The sequence below is a fragment of the Thermobia domestica genome, chromosome 6 (assembly GCF_964235325.1).
Source record: "Thermobia domestica chromosome 6, izTheDome1.hap1.1, whole genome shotgun sequence".
NCBI classification, from domain to species: Eukaryota; Metazoa; Arthropoda; class Insecta; order Zygentoma; family Lepismatidae; genus Thermobia; species Thermobia domestica.
The window spans coordinates 146,117,805-146,139,761 of NC_137459.1; the positions used below are offsets into that span (position 1 = coordinate 146,117,805).

Here is a 21,957-nt window from a genome sequence, read left to right on the forward strand (position 1 = left end):
TCATCATCTTCACTCTCTAGGATGCCTAGCCTCCGAGAGCTCCTTAATCCTTACTAGTCTTTAGGACGTCTGTTTCTGAGAATTCCTTTGCTAGGACGGCTGCTCTCTGAGTTTTATCCTCCTCTCTAGGACGCCTTGTCTCTGAGAGATACCTACACATCTCCTTGGCCGCAAAGTGCTTGGAACCTGTCCTTGGAACCTAGAACGCATGGTTTCTGTATTCCTGCATACTCACTAACAAACCACCAAATATCCAAGAGGAACTTAATATTTGAACTCTAATTAGTTATTACGAGTACTATACATAAAACGAATTTATAATAAGAGATGGTTGAGAAAGTCCAAATATTTCATATACCATTTTTAGTTCTACCCCCAAAAGACGGAATTTTACAATATCAAACGGAAACTGGTAGAAATCCAAGATTTCTGGTTTCATAACTGATCAAAATAGTAATAGAATGGCAATAGATAGCAAGAAACAGATTTTCCATATTAATTCGGTACCATATCAATAGGCTCTTCCTCAACTTTATTTCTATATTGCAACCAGAAATTGTAGAAATTTCCTATCCTTTTGTTTCAGTTTTGATCTCCATAAATCAGAAACTGTAAGAGATGGCAAAAATTGATTTCTGATATTAATTCTGTTTGCGAAGAATAACTTTCGTTTCACTTCTTATTCTTCTACTAAAATTGAAAGTAAAAAAACAAATTCTTATTTCAATAGTGGATCCTACAGTATATAGTAATAATTGTAAGAGATAGCAAAAAATATTTTTAATATGGATTCAGATCTATGTCAGACCTTATGTTCTGCAACTCTTTTGCAACTGGATGTTATAGATATACTATTTCAGGTTTAAGCACTAAATTCTCATTGTTTGGATGTCTACCATAGTTTCACAATGCGAAACGAACCTCATTTGTTTTCTAATTGAGCCACTTAATGATGAGTAACTTACGCAAGGTAAGGGAGACCGGGGGCAATTGTAGCAAATTTTACATTTTATTTTTTTCTCACATGTTTATGCTCCAATAAGCACATAAATACATTTTCATACATGACAATTTCTAATACAGAAAGTTACGAAGCATTTTATGACAGCATCTGTCTTGTTACAAACGTCCTCATACCAGGTTCAGTTGTAACAGAGCTTTGGGACAATTGTAACATAATGCTTTTAATGGAAAGTACAACATATATGACATGGCAAAACAATATATATGGTTAAATAATATTGATGCTATTAATAATAATACTGATAGGTTTAACCACGGATGGAGACAACAAACTAAGAATATATACTACATCCCCAAATTTAAAAGTGGAACTATTTAAAAATATACAATTTTCGCGAGTCAACAACATGCATGAATGGTGAGTTACTTGTTACCGGTACAGTGCTACATTAGCTCGAAATAACTTTTCTTCGACCTTACTTAGACATGGACAAACAAGCCCGGATTAAAATATGACGTAACATAAAAATTCAAGTCAGTGATGTAACAATGACGTTTGGCGTCCCTATTAAAAAATCCGTAGTGGCGCCCCCATACCATTCTAATATAACCAAGCGCACTGCGCTCCTAGGCAATGCCTACCCAGCCTACCTTATTGTTATGGCATTGTTTCAAGTTCTAATGATGATGTACTAATTGACATCCACACTGCACTTGCAACCCCTATAAACATCCCTCACACAACTATGCGATCAGAGGGTGCGCTACTTTGCGAGAGAGATTAAGTAAAACAAGTGAAAAGTTACTTTGTTGATTATTTCTGATGAATCAGAAAGGGAGTCTATTTGACAAATGAGTCTTTAAAAACTTATAGGCTATTTAAAAACATCACAAGGAAGAATCATACTGAAATATTAGACTATTCTGATACATCGAAAAGCAGTGATCCACAGCGAGCTTCAAACGTTTGTGAGGGTGTATAAAGAAGTTAGGGGGGCATAATGAAATATGGGGTGAAAGTCTTTTCTATACCTACAGTAACCATAATGATATATTATACACAAAGTCCACCAAGGACTTTTTGGGGGTCACGCCCTCCCCTACGTACTTGTGGCCCCGGAAAAGCATATTTAATAGGTATATTGTTTTATTAATTACATCAATTGTATTATCTTCGGTCATATTTAGTTTATTTTCATAATGATTCAGTAGCCTACAAGTTTGTCTGGGACGATTGTAACATGTTACATTTGTACCCGTTCAACGGTCAGTGATAAATACCACGATTTCTCATAATTACATTGAGTCAAATCATCAAACAGAAAATAAACCTTGTTAAGGAAAGAACATAGATTACACATGCACTGGGTATTTGTTTACAGTAAACGCATATCTATCAAGAGAAAATAAAAACAAGTCAGTTAAAAATTTACTTACCTCTGTCAAAATTACGTTTCTCCTTGTCCAGTCTTCCACACTTTACTAACGACGCTCTTTTTTTCTTCCCGGATACATCTTGCATGTGTGAGTCCAATGACATATATATACAAACGATATTTCGGAACTCACCAGGTAATGGCGAATGTTACAATTGACCCGCGTTACAATTGTCCCCGGTGTCCCTTATATTTCCTGACGCATTGAAGGCAGTTATTGTATATACAATAAATTACTTAAGAAAGGTAGTGAACATGAGTCCGAAAATTAACTACAAACTTCTCTATTATCTGTATTCTTTAAGTTACCTGAAAAAAATCATGTACAACCTTTTAATTTTTTTTTCAATAAATGCGATATTCTAAGTTCTGCTAATATGGTTTTAGAGAAGGAAAGAATGCTCAGTTATCTTCTCGTTGCCACAGAGTGTGATATACAGTTATGAGTAAACAACGAATTCGTTGTTGGTATTGTTTTTAGATTTAACAAAAAGGTTTTGATCTAGTAGATCATAATATATTAAAAAGCTTCTGTACTTATATAGGGTAAAATGAACTCGTCACAGATGGATTATTTACAAAACAGACAAGTTAGTGCAGAAATTAAATATGGTAACTTACATTGGAAATTCACTTGAAGTCCGTCAATCAAATTACAGACGAATAAAAGTTTCCCTAAAGGTCTCTTTATAGTCCATTGATTCCTCTTCTGGACGTAAATTATCTCTTTCTTTCCCGACATTCTATGCTAACTGTACTTTGTGTAAATGACACTACGCTCATAGCACACAGTAAAAATGTAAATGAGCTCACTGAAAATATATTTAGTCTACAATATTTCAAAGATTAGCTCATTTGCAAGAAATTAAAAGTTAATACAACTAAATCAGTTTGTGTAGATTTTTCCAAAAATCATGAGATCAGTCGTTTCAGATACGTTTTTTTTGGGGGGGCGGGGGTAAACAATGCAAAATTACTTGTGTGGGTAGATAAAGATAAATTGTGAAACATATTCTTGAACTCCGTAAAAAAAAAAAAAAAAAAAAAAAAAGATCTCGGGTTTGCTTATGTTTAAAATTTTAAATAAGAAAAATAGTTAAACTTCAATTAGGGTTTATTTTGCATAATTTCTATTTCTAGTTCAGTCTGAAATTGATTTCTGGTATATTTGAGTCGTTCAGAAGCCAAACCGATTAACTCCATTTTTCGTTGTTTTCTGTTGGAAAAGATGCATTCTTTTCAGAGGGAAAATCTATTAACTCCGTAGTGTAACAATTTACACTAAAATGCGTAAACGTTCTGATCACTCTCATTTAAATACATTTGGCCTTATGCAGAGTCATTCTGAGGCTTGATTAGTGCCATACTAAAGAGTTCGACTAACTTATATTTCCTGCAGTAGTCAGGCTTTTAGTATGACGCTTAGCATACGTCAAAACAACTCTACATAAGGCGGATTGTATCTAACTTATTAAACTGCTCTCGACTGAAAAATCTAGTTTGATGGCTCATTTATAATGCAAATTAATTAATTTGTAAAAATCAAAAAGATATTTGCACATACCAAAGTTCAACATTTTTTCACTTTTTATTTTTTACAAAAACGAACGTAGCCGTTCTTTATTGATTTTTGGCCACAGAAAGAGAAAATCGCACTTAAAATTCTCTCCTGGCTCAGGTTTCTGAGTAATTTAGCGTTTTCAATTTTGCATATAACGATGTGGGACATTGCAAGTACATGACTTGAAATTATTGGTTTACAAGGTACAAAGTGTCACTCTTGACAAGTATTTGCTGCATATTCGACTTGGAAACGTTGTACAGTACCTTATCAACAGCTAGTGCGAGCGTCTCAGTGTTGCCAATTTGGGGGAAAAGTCGCCATATTCGCATTCCAGGATAGCGACAAAAAATATTTTTTCCGATTTGCGACATTTTTGGTGGTTTTGTTGGAATGACGATTTGGCGACTTATTTACAAATCTAGCGACTTTTGTACTGCGAACAACTTATCATAAAATAAGTAGTATTAACTCGAATCAGTTCAGATATATTTGGTCTAGGAATTAATTCGTGCGGGTGGACAAGAGATGGCGCAATGAACGGAGCGTCCCACAGTTCCGTGTATCCACACATGTGTTGCAAACCCCTGTCATCGCGTATCGTTCGTAGTATAGGGCAGTGGATTAAAGCGTCAACAACACCAGTTTGTAGTTAAGTGAACATGGCGCAATTTGTGCCTGATAAAGTGTTTTTGCGGGGTGTCCTGCTGTATTACTTTAACATGCAGAAAAGTGCGACTGAAAGTCATCGTATTTTGGTGGAAGTGTATGGTGACCATGCTCTAGCTGAGCGAACGTGTCAGAAGTGGTTTGCACGGTTTAGAAGTGGTGATTTCGGCTTGGCAGACCAAGAGCGAGCTGGACAGCCAAAAAAATTTCAAGACGAAGAATTGACAGCATTGCTCGAGCAGGATTCGTGTCAAACGCAGGAACAACTTGCAGCAGCATTAGGCGTTGATCAAACAACAGTCTCCAAACGCTTGAAAGCCATGGGAATGATTCAAAAGATGTCACATTGGGTTCCACATGAATTGAAAGACAGAGACGTTGAAAGACGAAAAACCATTTGCGAATTGCTGCTTCAACGACAGAGCAGAAAGGGGTTTCTGCATCGAATTATTACGGGTGATGAGAAGTGGATCCATTACGAGAACCCTAAACGAAAAATCACAACTAAAACGAGATATTCACTGTGCAAAGGTTATGCTGTGCATATGGTGGGATATGAAAGGTGTGGTGTACTATGAGCTGCTGCAACCGGGTGAAACTATGAATGGAGAACGTTATCGACGACAATTAATGCGTTTGAAGCAAGCTCTGGCCAGAACACGACCAGAATGGGAGAACAGACATGATAAACTTATTGTCCAACATGATAACGCTCGCCCACATGTCGCAAAACCGGTCAAAACCTATTTAGAAAATGTCGGATGGGAAGTTTTACCCCACCCGCCGTATTCACCAGACGTTGCTCCTTCGGACTACTACTTGTTCGATTGCATGAACAACGATTTGATTGGACAGCGGTTTACTTCTTCAGAAGATATCGAAACATGGGTCTCTGACTGGATCACTTCCAAGGATGAGGACTTCTTTCGCCACGGAATCCGTACATTGCCTGACAGATGGGCGAAAGTGGTGGCTAGCGATGGACAATATTTTTCTTAAGGTATTTATGTATTTTGTGTTTGTACTACAGCTTCAATGTGTGCGTACCAACCGCACGAATTAATTCCTAGACCAAATATGTTTATTTTCCTTTTGCTTATTTGAATCAGTGCAGATGTTGACGAGCTGGGAAAGTACATAACATTTATCTCTATATTCACGCTTTGATTGCTGTTATCTTTTACCTTCTAACGGGGACCAACTCCAGCTTTTAATGTTCTTTAGTTTACAGAGCTTCCGTTTAGAAGCACACCTATTTCATTAACGATAGCAAACAGATTATCTGTAGAAGCGTGAGTAGAAGTGAAGTAAGATTTTTCCTTGACCTTGAATTTTGTTTGTTTTACTAAACTTATTTTTGATTTCGTTGAAGCAAAATTGATCATAAAGTTAATTATATATATATATATATATATATATATATATATATATATATATATATATATATATATATATATATAAAAGTAAAAGTATTGTTAGTTATATATAAACAGAGTCGGATCTAGGATTTTCTGAGGGGGAGTGCACCAATAACTAGCAGTACATTTGAATTCAGTTGGAATTTTTTAAATGCCTTTAGGCATCTGTAGTGTGAGTGAGGAAATGCCCTGGAAATGCTAAGGTTTAGGCTATTTGGTAATGCGTTTTTGAAGCGTTACCCCCCGTAGCGAACGTGACCAAAGTGGCTATTCGGTAATTTAACTTTCTCCACAGCTATAAATCATACTGCGAACCAGTCAAGGTTTCCAGATCTTTTTGGCCAGGCCCAGGTCTATAATAGCAGAGTTCCAATACTCTGCACAAAGCATCTTCCAAGCAGCTGTTTCTTGCCTCTTCTTCTTGCCAAGCCCCTTGCCTAGCAACACGTCTTTCCTTTTTTTCCTACATTTAGACATCTTTTAAACAGCAGGCGGTCTATTGTTCCGAAACGCACCAAATACGCTCAGGCTGACGTTTTCTCCGCGTTTTTATTCCTTTCCCCTTTGTGATTAGCCACCTACATTTAAATACATGGTGAGCGTATTCCAAACGTACGCATGAGTAATAAAAACGCGTGGCGAACGCTTATGATTAGCCATGGGCTGTGTCAGTTTTCGGTAGATCCTTTTCTTTCAACTTTTAGAAAACTGACTTAAATTATTGATTTTGCAAAACTTCCCTTTGTTTTAACCCCAAACGGAAACATGACAGCAGATTTTTTGGAAAGTGTTGCTATTTTCTTCTGCGACCTTCTCAATTTAGTTAGCGTATATTTACAACGAAGGGGGGTGCATGTGTACCTTTGCACCCTAAATCCGACCCTGTCTGTAAGTCTTTCATATACATTCTTTTAGCGTATGTAGTATTATGGCTTGAATTGATCACGTATTTTACACACACAAACACACACACACACACACACACATATATATATATATATATATATATATATATATATATATATATATATATATATATATATATATATATATATATATATATATATATAAAGAGGCAAAACTCCACGAAAAATTTTTTAGCGACTTTGCACCCAAAATTGGAGTCATTTCATCTCTTATTTAGCGATTTTTTGTATCAACTTGTTTGCAACACTGGAGCGTCTCATGAATCACGTGAGGCAATGATTGCAAGTTGCAACCAGCTCCAGTTAACGTCTCTAATCGTATTCGTGCCGTGCTTCAAGCAGTAGTTTGGCAGACTGTTTGGGTTACTGGTGAACTAGCAGTTTGAAAGTAGTGAGTGAGGACATTATCGCTGTTGTACCCTTATGCGCAAAAAAATTGCGCGTATACTGTATCCCAGGATTATTCGCAATATTCCATTTTCCTTATGTTTATGGGTAAAGTTCAGTTATTAGTAAGTGGAGATAATAGAAAGCAATCCATTTAAGGAGATTTTTCCAGAAAAAAAAATATATATATATATATATATATATATATATATATATATATATATAATAAAATATTAAAAATATAAGCAAAAAACACATTTATGTTCGGTTTTGTGTATACTGGCAATAATGTTTTCGAAGGATTTTTTGCAGTAGCAAAGTACGATTGCAGAGGGAATAACAGGATTGGTAGGGGGAGAGTTGAATCAACGAACTGGAAAGTGGAGTAAAATATTGCATTCATTGGCTTAATTCTAGGGTGTAAATTGTCTGAAAAATGTAAATTAGCTTCTGTAACCAAGATGTACGGAAATATAGAAACTAAGAGAAAAACTTGTCTTAAGTTTGGAAGTGACATGCACTATAGCCGTGAACATTTTTTTGTTAAGAAAAAGACAGGTAATAAAAGTTAATGTGTGTGGTCAAGTGCGTAGAGTGGCAAACGGGTAATTATTATACTGTTTTACAACAGATAGAATCCCATCCGATTCCATCCAACTTTTTTACAAAACATTATAGAAGTGTATAATTTTTATGTTAATAAGAACCGAAACAATATAATAAGGAAATAGCTTTTTGTTTATTTCTGATGATGTATTTATTTAGAGTTAGTATACTATTTGTAATAGGGATTGTTTTCAGTTTATGCGGTTGTATAGCTTTTCTCATCCTCTTGAAAAAAAAAACTTTGTCTCCAATAAAGTATGAAAAATATATATAGACAGAAACAGACATCTTAGTATCAAACGTGATTTATCGTCATGAAATGAACAAGTGCCCCGTTATTAAAAAAGAAAACTAGAAAATTATTGAATTTGGTCTTCTTTAGGCTTTTAGCATGCTATATATATATATATATATATATATATATATATATATATATATATATATATAATATTCTTTATAAGAATATAATTTATAAGGCAAGATGTGCGATCATAACCACAAATTTAGGTAGTGAGTGAAAGATGTTTTCTTCACAAATATTTTACAGGCTTAGGTACGTAAAACACCAATACGCCATGGTCTCGCTTATCTCACCTTCGTTTATTCCACATACCGTATTATCCGACATATCATTGCAGATAAAAAGTAGCATCAATCGGCAAGAAGAACTGCAAGTTGTGATCTTACTCTGTTTTTGATGCTCCGGACTCTATCACCTAGCACGCCCGTCTACACCACGACTCATACGTCTATCATTCAGTGCAGGCATGTATCCAACTTTCCTTTTCGGAGAGGGCCCAACACGAACCCTCGTAAGCACGTAATTCTAATGTTTCAAAAATATCAATAATAATAATAATAATAATAATAATAATGCAACATTTCTGTTTTTCTCTTAAACTTTTTTACTTTTCATTTATGAACCGGTTTACTTTAAACAAACTGCATTGTAACACAAACTAAATCAAAAAATATTTTCTAGAGATATGGCAATGAGTGTATCGTTCTAGTACATTAACGTTATAAACAGAACGGAAACAAAATTGTAATCCCATTTAAAAGTGTTCTTTAATTCCCCCTGGTATCAATGGCATTACGGTATACTCTTACAACTAACACTTCCCAAGTGTAACACTCCGATTTTGATAAAATTTGGCAGGTAGATACTACACATAAAATAAACGAATAAGTGTTTTTTTTATTTTCTGCGGGAAAGCGGTTTTAGGAGGCAAAAGCCCCCACCCAAAATGTTGAAAGTAGACGCCCGAAAGGCAAGAAGTGGACCAAAGTGAACGAAATTGTGCACAGATATTGCAGACGTAAAATGAAGAAATGCGTGTTTTGTATTTTCCTCGGAAAAACGGTTAGGTGGAGCGCAGACCACTCTAAACCTTTGATAACGAAATATCAAAAGTGCTAGTAACAGTATGTCAGATGTGTGTAAAGGACATAAAAAATTGCAACGAAACTTTGTGTATGAACAATCCGCAAAAATAAACGAATACTGATTTTTATTTTCTGTAGAAATATGGTTTTAGAGGACAAAAGCCCCCATCCAAAATTTTGTTAGTTAACGCCCGAAAGCCAAGAAGAAGTTAACCTAAGTGAATGAAATTGTGCACAGATATTGTAGACGTAAAATGAGGGAATACGGGTTCGTATTTTCCTGAAAAAATGAAAACGTTTGGGTGGGACACAGACAATTCCAAAACTTTCATCGTGAAATATCAAAAGTGCTAATAAAAGTGTCAGAAGTGCTTAAAGGACATGAAGAATTGGAACGACACATTGTGTACGAACAATACGCAAAAAAAAAAAAAACAATACGCTTTTATTTTCTGCAGGAAAATGGTTTTAGGGGCCAGAATACTCCACCCAAAATTTTGAAATTTGAGCCCCAAAAGGCAAGAAGAAGTGCACCAAATTGAATGAAATCGTGTACAGATATTGTAGATGTAAATTGAGGTAATTGGGTTTCGTATTTTCCTGGAAAAAAGCGGTTGGGCGGGGCACGGACCTTCTAAGCTGGTGATTACGAAATATCAAAAGTGCAAATAAGTATACGTCAGAAGTTCCTAAAGAGTATGGAGAATTGCAACGAAACTTCGTATAGGAACAATTTGCAAAACAATAAATGAAAAGTGTTTTAATTTGTGCGGAGAAAGAGTGTTGCGTCCTAGTACCCATCCGAAAAAAGTAAATATTACCTTAAAAGTGCAGGGTAGATATTGTATAGACTCTATGTAAAAGACTTTCGTGTTTTTAAGATGTCACTATCCATGTTGGCACATCAACAGCGAACAGCACGTTTTTTTGTTCATGCAGAAAAACGTAAGGGTTAAAGGTGCATCTTGAAATACTATAAAATACGCTATACTGTTGGTGCTTGTTGTTGGTCTGCCAAATTTGAAGAAATCGGATGGAGACACTTGTGAAACACGAAAGGCCTTATTTTACATATCCAATATCTACAGACAATTTCATTCGCTGCGCTCCACTCCTTCCGCCACTCAACGCCTTGGTCCACTCAACAGTTTTTTTTTTTCAGGAAAATACGAAACACGTATTCCCTCATCTTACCTTTACAATATTTGTGAACAATTTCATTCAGTTCGGTCCATTTCTTCTTGCCTTTCGGGCGTCAAATTCCAAAATTCTGGGTGGGACCTTTTGCCCTCTAAAACCGTTTTTCCACAGGAAAAAAACGTATTTGTTTATTTTTCTGCTTATTGTCCTTACACAAAGTTTTGTTCCAATTCTTCATGTAAATTTATTCACTTCTAACATACTGTTATTAACATTTTTGATATTTCATGATCAAAGGTTTGGAGTGGTCTGCGCTTCACCTAACCGTTTTTCCGAGGAAAATACAAAACACGTATTACCTCATTTTACGTCTGCAATATCTGCGCACAATTTCGTTCACTTTGGTCCACTTCTTCTTGCCTTTCGGGCGTCAACTTTCAACATTTTGGGTGGGGGCTTTTGCCCCTAAAACCGTTTTCTGCAAAAAAATAAAAAAAACACTTATTCGTTTATTTTATGTGTAGTATCTAACTGTCAAATTTTATCGAAATCGGAGTGTCACACTTGGGAAGTGTTACTTGTTAGAATTATAACAATAACGCATTGCTCACAGTTTGGACACCGACTCAAAGTAATCTGATACAAAAAACCTCAAAAGGGAAAAAACAGGTTTATTGAAAAGTGATTGAGTTTTGGAGAGGGACTTCTTCTAGGACCTCAGGCTGGATACGTCCCTGATTCTATGCATTATATTTCTTTCTTGCAAAACATGATTATTAGATGGGTAATATGTAAAATTATATCATAGTTTGACTTTTAATAGGTCTTTTCTTAACACATCCCTATTATCCGACGTTCTGTCTGCCTGTTTTATGTCGGAGAAGCGAAACTCTACTGTATTTCCAAAGATAGTACATCTACAGCATCTAGAGGTCTGCACGGGCCGGAAATTTTTGAACGGACCTGGCGCGGCCCCTTTAATTTATAATCTATAAGCATTAGCGGATTAAGGGCGGAGCCAATGGGGACCAGGCTCCGGGTCCCCAAGTTCAGGGGGCCCTTTAAAATCCCTCTGTTTGATACTAAAATATAGCAATCAACTTATTATATTATAGGCTTCAGATCGAAGCCTATAATATGGAACTATGCTTAACATAGCGCCCCCTTAAAATAGTCGGCTCTAGGTCCCCAAAAGCCTTAATCCGTCCCTGACTATAAGCAGTATTTCACGAAAAGCTGGTATTTTTTTAACAAATGTGTTCGCCATCAAGTTTTCATAAAGTAGTCCCTTTCTCCTTTAAATAATTTCAGAGACCGCGGTGTTTCAGTGGTAGAGTGTTCACCTCTGGTGCATGGAATCCTTTTTTCGATCTATGCTCGCGACAAGTGAACCTTGTGCTGGACAAACACCGTGTGCGTGGGTTTTCTCGTAGGTTCTCCCGTTTTATCCCACTTTCCTCATTTGACCATTTTATTCATTTCTCATCATCACTGTCTCCTTTAGTCTAGCCGGCATCAACGTGGGACGTAAAACTTAAATATTTCATTTCAAATAATTTCAATCAAAAAACAGTTGCAGGAAGTATGTAATTTCGCATAAAACAAACTACTATAGCCTATAAAATTCTGAGTATATTATTCTTTTTATGAAATTTTCGCGAACCTTATTTCTAAATTGAAGGGTAAGAAGACTAAATTCACTCTCTTATTATTATAGGTCCATTTCAATTGAAGCAGTTGGAATAGTTGAAAAAAATTAAAAAGCCATTCCCTATATTCCAGTGTGTCACAATCGGTATAACGCGGCACACTGGTGTGTCCAGCAAAGTGAACAGTGTGACGCAAACTTTTCCTATTATTTCCAAGAATATTTGTCGAGTTTCTGTTATTTATTATTATTATTATTAACAACGATTCTTCTATGGATCAGCTGTCTGTATACGATTAAAATGAAATGAAATCTTTGAGCTTTACGTCCCACGATTATGCCGGTTGGGCTAAAGGAGACGGTGATGATGAGTAATGAATGAAATGGTGGAATGAAGAAAGTGGAAGGAAACGGGAGAACCCCGAAAAAACCCACGCACACGGTGTTTGTCCACCATAAAGTTCACTTGGCGAGGGCTGGGATCGTACCCGGGACCCCAAGCACCAGAGGTGAACGCTCTACCACTGAGCCACCGCGGTCTTCTGTATACGGTTAATGAACCACAAGTATCACATTGAGGGAATGAGTATAATTATTTACTTTAATAGTAATACAAAAGACTATTTGCTTGTATATTCTACCGAGAATAACTGCATCCGTTTAGAAAGCTAGGAGTAACAACAAAGGGATCCGATGTTCTGAGCACACACCGCCCCAAAGTCGTGAGTGCCACAAGTTCTCTTCTACGCCTTGGCACAATAAGGGCTGTTGCGTTCAGGGAGAGAGAGAAACAACTTAATTACATTGCAGTTATATGCTTATTAAATGTTAACTTATGTTTATAAATTATGTAAGTGATCGTATCGGTTTATGTTTATTATTATTATTACTATTATTATTATTATTATTATTATTATTATTATTATTATTATTAATTCTTATTATTATACATTTCTTAACACGTTGATTGCCATGTGTATGGAATTCCATACACAAGGCTTTCCTATGTAGCACAGCGTGATGATTTTCCATACGCAAACAATGTAGATATTCCAAGTTTGTTGCGTACGTTCTATAGGTGTGTATATAATTAGATACATATGGAGTAGAAGTCAAAATTTAATGTCCATGCTACGTGCATGCAAAACCATACACAAAGAATTTTATGAACAAAGACATTGAGTTTGAGTTTAACGTCTCGTTCAGCAACGAAGCTATATGAGACGTCGGCCTACTGATTAACGTGGACTCCGAACCACGTGAGCTGTCGCCGGGAATCGAAGCCGGGTCTTCCACGCCAAAGGCACGTACGCTAACCGCTTAGTCACGAATGAGCCATGAACACAGACATTTATGTTCTAAAACAAGGCGAAAATAAAGATGTGAGATGTGATTTTGATTTTATCGTCCCTTTCACCAGCGAGGATAGATGAGACGTGGACCTACTAATTAACGTGGAATCCGAACCACATGAGCTCCCGCCGGACGAAAACAAAGAATTACTGACGGATTGCTGTCCGTGATGCACAGGTGATAACGGTCAACAGTTTTAAATTTAAACAAATATAGTTTTAATTAAGCACGAGTTTAACTTACAGTGTACAGTGGGGAAGGCTCAGGAGTTCGCTAGGATCGTTACAATATCAAAATCCGTCAAATACACCACTGCAAACCTGGCAGCAAGCCCTTATCAATATTAAACAGATATTGTGTTCTAATGTTAATTTCAATCCAAACCTATGTAGGACTACGAACTTCAATATTCGCCCTCAAATAATGTGCAGACTCTCCATGATTTGCAGTATTAAACTCTCTCTCACCCTCTGTATTCTCCTAACATGTCTACCAGCGATTACAACAGTTTTTTTTTATATCTCAATCACTTCTTAGTAGGATAGCTTTATCTAGAGGCCACTGATTAACCTGGCATTGTATTTTTCACTTTTTTACCTTTGGAATTGACAATCATCGTTTGGACATTTCAGTCGCACCTACCTAATATTAACAACGTTTCTTCGATAATTTCGTAACATTGTATTATTTCTTTGTATTATTGATTAATTTGGTTAGGCTTATTTGAACACTTTTTTTCTTTGCACCGACGTGTGACATCTCTTGGATGAAAATACACTAGCTCTCACTGGAAATCAAATCCAGAACCAATGCACTACAACCATTTGACCACAACAAGGCACATTTAGAAAGAAGTTTCGATTTTGTTCGGAAAATTGTGATTCGGTGTAACATTTAAAAATATATTTAAGAAAGGGTATGGAGCAAACGCACTGTACTTTCTCGCTCGAATTTCTTACACATACTCATGTTAGGCTGCAGCTATTATTGAAATATTTATTTGGGAAATTGCGAATAAAATTATGTTTTGGAAAACTTTGCTCGAAGAAACTTTAGGCCCAAAAGTAAAGTACCCATTGGTCATATTTCCGTTAGAAATAACTTAAGCCATATAATAGAACTATTAAGTATATAATTGTATGTGAACTATAAGCAAAAGTGTCTGTGTAATTTCTGAGAAAATCATGAAAAAGTCACCTCCAAGAATAAATTATTCCTTGTGGATTTTTTTCAGGAGCTATGCTATATTGTTAGTGTTTATTGTTCGTTTTATGAAATACGAACACAATCGCTTGAGCCGTTCTTGAGAAAATCGCAGGGTAAAACTTACTGTCAGAAGTAATATACCACTTCTAGATTTCCAGGATGAGGGAATTATACCATATAGCTAGGTTATTTATGTAACATGTGTTTATGAAATATGAACAACAAACATCTCTTGAGTTGTTTTTGGGGAGGTCATCGGGAAAAGTTTACCCCCAAAGGTGAACTATTCTATCTGTAATTTTGACAGTGTATCGAGTACTTTTTAAGCAAATTGTCGGGAAAAACTTCACTGTCAAAGTAAACTTTTGGATTTTTCTTTTCGGAACAAGCGAGTTATACCATATTGTAAGATTACTACAGAAAGTATTTTAACTGAAATTAGAACAAATTTGTCTCAGTTATTACTGAGAAAATTGTCAAAAACATTCAACCCTTGAGAAAACCACTTCTTCTGTATGTTATCGGGATAAACGCTTTATGCTGTATGTTACTTTATTAAGAAACATTTCTTTACGAAATATGAACAAAATTGCCTGAGGCGTTAATGGGAAAACAATCCGAGGAAAGCTCACCCTAAGAGTAAACTGCTCCTTCGAACGAATTGTCATATCGTAAAACAGATCTAATTTGTAATTTCTAAAAGGAATACAAAATAAATCAGAAAAGAGTAAAAAGGAAATAAAGATACGCGATTATTCTAAATTTAATTTTACATTGCATAGAAACGATTTCTTTTCGCGTCTCATGCAATTAGCTTGCAATAGTTCAACATTAGCCGGAAGCAAACATGCAGATAGAGCAGAATAGAAAAAAAACACACAACGAAACTGCAGACATAAGATGGAAACACACTGAAGAGAACGTTCTCATCACAGGCAATTGATTTGCTGAGATAGGGACGCCAGATCCTTCGAACAACGCCGAGCGAACTTACAAATACAAGCAAGGACTTGTAACACTAAGCTTTTTACCTCGGTATTTCAAACTCGCAACACCTCTGTGCGCGAGCTACTCCGATTTGTGTTATTTTGTTATCCAAACATATACGAATCTGAAGAAGAAAATACCTAAAATGAGAAAAGGACTATCATAGACTTTTAGGGTACTTCAGATCCGTAGAAGACACCCTCGTGGTCCTCTCAAAAGAGGGAAAATCATCGAAAACTTCGTCCATACCCAAAAGAAGGAAGAGATAATTGCCTAGCAGTCTACGATGCTGGAGTCCAGATTCATAAGTGGTCGTCGCCCAGAGTTAATCTCCAATCAATCTAGATGCTTAATGGACTAAAAACCTTCCCACCTCATTTTTCGGACTAGTGTCACTTAACAACCTTCAGGAACTGTGTATTAGTGAAGTGCTAGTGTGAGTGTTAATACAGACTACTACGAACTAGAATGGTTGGAACCAAAGCCGTAAGTAGTATTCATTTATTGGCAAATCCGAGTCAGTTGCAGTTTCTATACATACATTCTCCATCCTGCTCTCATATCTGAATGTTTCCTTTTAGGCTGTGTTGTTTCCAATCCAACACCAACCCAAAAATCTATCGGGAATTAAATTTCAAATTAGATTCGTTTTAAGAAACAAAGGCACTCGCATTAAAGCCTCACACATTGCCTTTGCTGTGAATGAATATTTCCTTTCTGCTCGCACATTTCCTCCTCGAAACTGTGTACCTTTTCATTCACCCAAAATGCTCTCCCAATAACTTAAAAATGAAGATATGTTCTAGGTTGAAGGTACGGAAACCTCATCTTGACAAGAACGTTTAATGTGCGCTGTGCCCTGAGACCAGGTAAGACTCAGGAGCATATGCACACAACGTGGTGCCGAAACCCGGTCTATATACAACGTGGTGCCGAAACCAGCTCGCACCCTTGAGGCCACTGGCTCACAACGTGGTGCCGAAACCCGCTCGCACCCTTGAGGCCACTGGCTCACAACGTGGTGCCGACAACCTCTCTTCTACCGCTCGTAATTGAACCAGTGGTCCTTCACACACAACGTGGTAGGTTATTAATGATACATTTATTTATGAAATGTGGCTGACAAAATTGTGCAAAAAGAACGCATCCCATACAGTAAATTACACCATGTATATTTTTTCACAAAAATTATTCATATACGGTGGAGATTTGTTAATAAAATATATATTTAAAAGTAAATAAAATCGTCACAGCTGTTTTTTTTTGAGAAAATTGAATTATTTTAAATTTTAATCCTTCAGTAAACTACCCCTACTTTTAGGTGTCGAAGGATATAAAATTGGAAACGATAGTATGTTATTAAAACGTTATGTCTAGAATTCGGTCCAGATACGTTGAACAGTATGGCCTCTATTTGAGTGCATGTAAAAGCGTGACGAACCGAGAGACGAATAGATGGCCAGACATCGAAAAATCATTTTTTCGATATGTAGGAGCCATGTAACTTGAATTCATTGAAATCTGGTATTCGATTTTTATAACTATCACCACACTTTCTTCTTTCGTCGCTCGAATGTGAAAACGAATAGACCTACACCGACACGTAAAGTGATAATTTGTAATCCCCAAAATTTAATTTGTTACGTTTAATGTGTTGTCACGCTAGAAAAAAAATATGCATGTTACATCATTTTATCAGTTTTTCACGCTACTGTATAATTGGGAAGAACGGTATGATTATAGTTAATACCCATGGCATCTTTTGGAAGCGTTCGTGTTCCTCACAAATAGAGCTGTAATATTTAGTTTTGTTTAAAGAAAGCATTCTTTATTCGTTACACAGACTTATGATTGCATTTCTTGCACTCGTGGATATGAAAAAAAAAGGAGAGAGAGAGAGTCAATACTCTAAAAAGGAACACACAGAGAAACACTACAACAGTAATTTAACATCAGCTTTTCTTTCTTCATGACAACGAGCTATTCTACTTCATTCGCTGTGACTGTGTTCGTCACGCTGTGTGTAAGGCTGCAGGTCTCACATGTTTGTTCCCGACTCACAGACACACTCGAAGTAAGTTGAAGTTACTTCTGCTGTGTAAAACGGAGAGGGGAGGAATATGCATAAACTGAAAAATATCACTATTACTAATAGTAAACTAATTCTGAATAAATACGTCATCAGAAAAAGCAAAAAGTTATTTCCTTATTATATTGCTTCGGTTCTTATTAACTTAAAAATTATATACTTTCTATAATGTTTTGTAAAAATAATATTGGATGGGATTCGATCTGGTGTCAAAATAGTATAAGAACTTCCAGTCCGCCACTCTACCCACTTGATCACACAGACTATCTTTTGTTCCCTGTCTTTTTCTTAACAAATAAATGCTCATGGCTATAGAGCATGCCACCAGCAAATTTAAGACAAGTTTTTCTCTTTGTTTCTATATTTCCGTACAACATTGGTTACGGAAACTAATTTATATTTGGCAGACAATTTACACCCTTGATTTAAGCCTATAAATGCAATATTTTACTCCACTTTCCAGTTCGTTGATTCAACTCTCCCCCTACCAATCCTGTTATTCCCTCTGCAATCGTGTTCTTCTACTGCAAAAAATTACCTCGAAAACCTTATTGCCAGTACACACAAAACCGAACATAATTTTGTTTTGCTTATATTTATTTATTTTATTATATATTTTTTGGAAATATCTCCTTAGATGGATTGATTTCTATTATCTCCACTTACTAATAACTGAATTTTACCCATAAACGTAAGGAAAATGGAATAGTGGCGAAAAATCGTAAGTTACAGTATACGCGCATTTTTTTGTGCATGAGGGTACATATTGTTTTCATTGCGAAGTGTCAGTGATTCAAGGAAAGTGCAGCAATACCCCGCGTTTATAAAATTCGGTTTACAGTGTGTGTTGCATATGTGCGGACGTGATTTGTGGTTGCAGGATGAATCGATTGACTGCTGCAGTGCGAAGAGCATATTTACTATACTTTGGGTCGTGTTGGAGACCAGGATAAATCATGGGCTTCCCACGTTTGTTGTACGGGTTGTTTGTCTACTCTCAATGCCTGGATGCATGTGAAGAACGTTTCCACGCGTTTTGCTGTGCCAACCATTTGGTGTGAACCAACAAACCATAATACAGAGTACAGACTGCTACTTTTTCATGCTTCCCTGCTTGAAGAAAGGTATAAATACGAAGAAGAAGATGAAGATGGAATACCCAGTGATACCATCTGTCATTCGTCCAGTGGCCCATGGAGAAGGATTGCTTCTTCCCGGTCCCCCGGCTACTATTCCGAAGGAAAGTGATACAGAGAATGAAACTGAAGGCGAACCTGCTCCACATACCAGTGACACTCATCCTTCATTTAAGCCGAAAACCAACTATCTTGAGCCACACCGACTCACACAAGCGGATCTTCATGACCTGATTAGAGATTTGGAACTGCCAAAGAATAAAGCTGTGCTTTTAGCATCTATGTTACAGCAGCGAATCCTTCTGGAGGATACAGATAGGGTACCAACTTTACTCGATCGTCAGAAAGACCTTACAAAATACTTCTGCTGCACCGATGAGTTAGTATTTTGCAATTATATTCCAAGTTTGATGCAGAAACTGAAGATTGCGTACAAAGTAGAAGGTTGGAGACTGTTTATAGACGCCTCCAAAACAAGCCTTAAGGCTGTGCTCCTGTACAACAGTAAGAAGATATCAGGATCAACCCCTGTTGTTTAAGCACCCCTAGGTAAAGAAAGTTATCCCATGTTCGAATGCCTTCTGGATCTTATAAAATATCGTGAACACAAGTGGTTAGTTTGTGGTGATTTTAAGGTGAATGCAATTTTGCTTTCTGTACAGGGTGACTATACAAAGTACAGTTGTTACATATGTGAGTGGGATAGTCGCGCAAAGAATGTCCATTACATTCAAAAGGAATGGCAAACAGCTTTGTTGCCAGGTGAAAAAACATTTCAAATGTACCTCTCGTGAACCCACAAAGCATTGCGCTACCACCATTGCACATCAAACTTGGACTCATGAAGGCATTTGTGAAGGCCATGAACAGGAATGAACGTGCATTGGCATATTTGTTCCAGACGTTTCTGCGTCTAAGTACAGAAAAGATTAAGCAGGGAGTCTTTATTGATCCGCAGATACTCAAGCTATTGCAAGACGAGGTGTTTGAATCTATTCTCAGTGATGATGAGATCTATGCGTGGCATTGTTTCCGCAATGTTTGTACCAGATTCTTGGGCAACCACCGAGCCGAAAATTACAAAGAATTAATAGAGGAATTCCTATCTGCCTACGAGAAACTTGGGTGCAGTATGTCACTCAAAATGCACTTCATCATTCCCACCTTGATGTCTTTCCAGTGAATTGTGGATCTTTCAGTGACGAGCAAGGAGAGTGATTTCATCAGGGCATTTCTGCGATGGAACAACATGACAAAGAAAAGTAGTCACTTTAAATGTTAGCGAATTTCTGCTGGATGATTCCAAGAGATGTTCCAGATGTTCCTCACAAGAAACAAGCAAAGAGACGGCGTGTTTAAAACAAAACTTTTACCTTACAGTTCTTGTCCTCTAGCGCTATATGCAAAATATTAAGAGCGCTATTGCTCCCATAGTGTGCCAGGAGGACGTTATATTTTTGATATTCATATTCAGTGTCCAAACATTTATAAGAGGCAGTTATTTTTATTTCCGTAATTATGTTAATATTTGTTACTTTTACCTTTACACTTTCATTATAATAGCGTTATATGCAAAATGTAAATTGTGTAATTAGTACTAAATCTGAACTCGAAATACGTATTTATTGGTTTTTCGTGTTCAGCGCCCAAAACATTATAAGGGGCGGATATTTCTATTTACGTAATCATTTCAAAGTTTGGTGACTTTTACCTTTACAATTTCATTATAATATCCTTATATGCAAAAGGTAAATTATGCAATTACCACTAAATCTGAGCTAGGAGCATATTATCATTGCCATTTTATTATTCAGAGCTAAAAAATATATATAAAGAATAGCTATTTTTATTTCCGTAGTCATTTCAATGTTTTGTGACCTTTACCTTTACAATTTCATTATTATAGCGTTATATGTAACATGCAAATTGTGTAATTACAAATAAATCTTATCCAGGAGCATATCTTTATTGTCAGTTTGGTGTTCAGCGCCCAAAATCAATAAAGGATGACCATTTACATTTCTGTAAAACAATTCACTGTTGCACAGTGTGAAGGTCATGCAAATCTTTGTTGAACACTTGAATGTATCGCTTGCTCCATGTCTTTCTATGTTACTTGTTATTTATCCAATTATAAATAGTTAAAGGAGATAACAAAATCCGAAAGATGCATATATACATGCTGATAATAACCTTTGGTTAAATTATTTATGGGAGTTAAATTATCTAACCACAAAGCACCCGAAACTAATAGAACAAATATTGATTTTTAAGAGAGAGAATTAAGAGAAATCGTGACAATAATTTGTACGGTATTCAGGGATTTTTGAATTACAATTATGGACAATGTAAGAATTGTGTATAGATTCTACATATGACAATTCTGATGTACTTCGTTAACTGTCAGTTCTGTTTACCAGAGTTGATAAATAAATAGCATGAGATTCATACTACATGAGTTACCGCTAGGAATCAAAACCGAGTCCTCGACAGTTTCGAAATTTCGATATATCGAGGTTTTAATACACAAAATACGGATATTTGTTTCATTTGGACAAATGTTATAAATTCCCCAGGAAGGAATGGACACCCTATTTTAGTCTGATGAACACAAGAGAGCGAGGGACGTTTAAAAAACGTATCATATAAATGCATGATGTTTGATATACTGGAACATTTTGATATAAGTAATGCAAATATTGTATTTATTTTAAGTTACACAATATTAAAATTTGGAAATTCCATCCTGATGGACAGTGAACAGTTGAAAAGAGAGAAAGTTTTCTTTGTATCGCTGAAGATATGTAGTACAAAGGGGTATCAAACAGTAAGGTGAATGTTCGACTTACTGAAAAACATGCTGAGATAAATAACTGAAACTGTATCATATTTAACACATGATAACACACAAACATTCGACATAGGAACTATTGCGGTCCAAATAAAATTCGAAAGTGGCAGGAAATCGTTTATGCTTTTTTGTAAAGAAATGTTCCAGGTTCCCTAACCAGGTAACCGTAGCATATTGTGCATCTTCCAATAAATC

At 36.2% G+C, this 21,957-nt stretch overlaps 1 protein-coding gene across 1 annotated transcript in view; it reads left to right on the top strand.

The window, feature by feature from the left end:
- Nucleotides 1–21,957, top strand: part of Cln3 (CLN3 lysosomal/endosomal transmembrane protein, battenin) — a 224,188-nt gene that overhangs the window by 58,800 nt on the left and 143,431 nt on the right. The window lies entirely within an intron of this gene.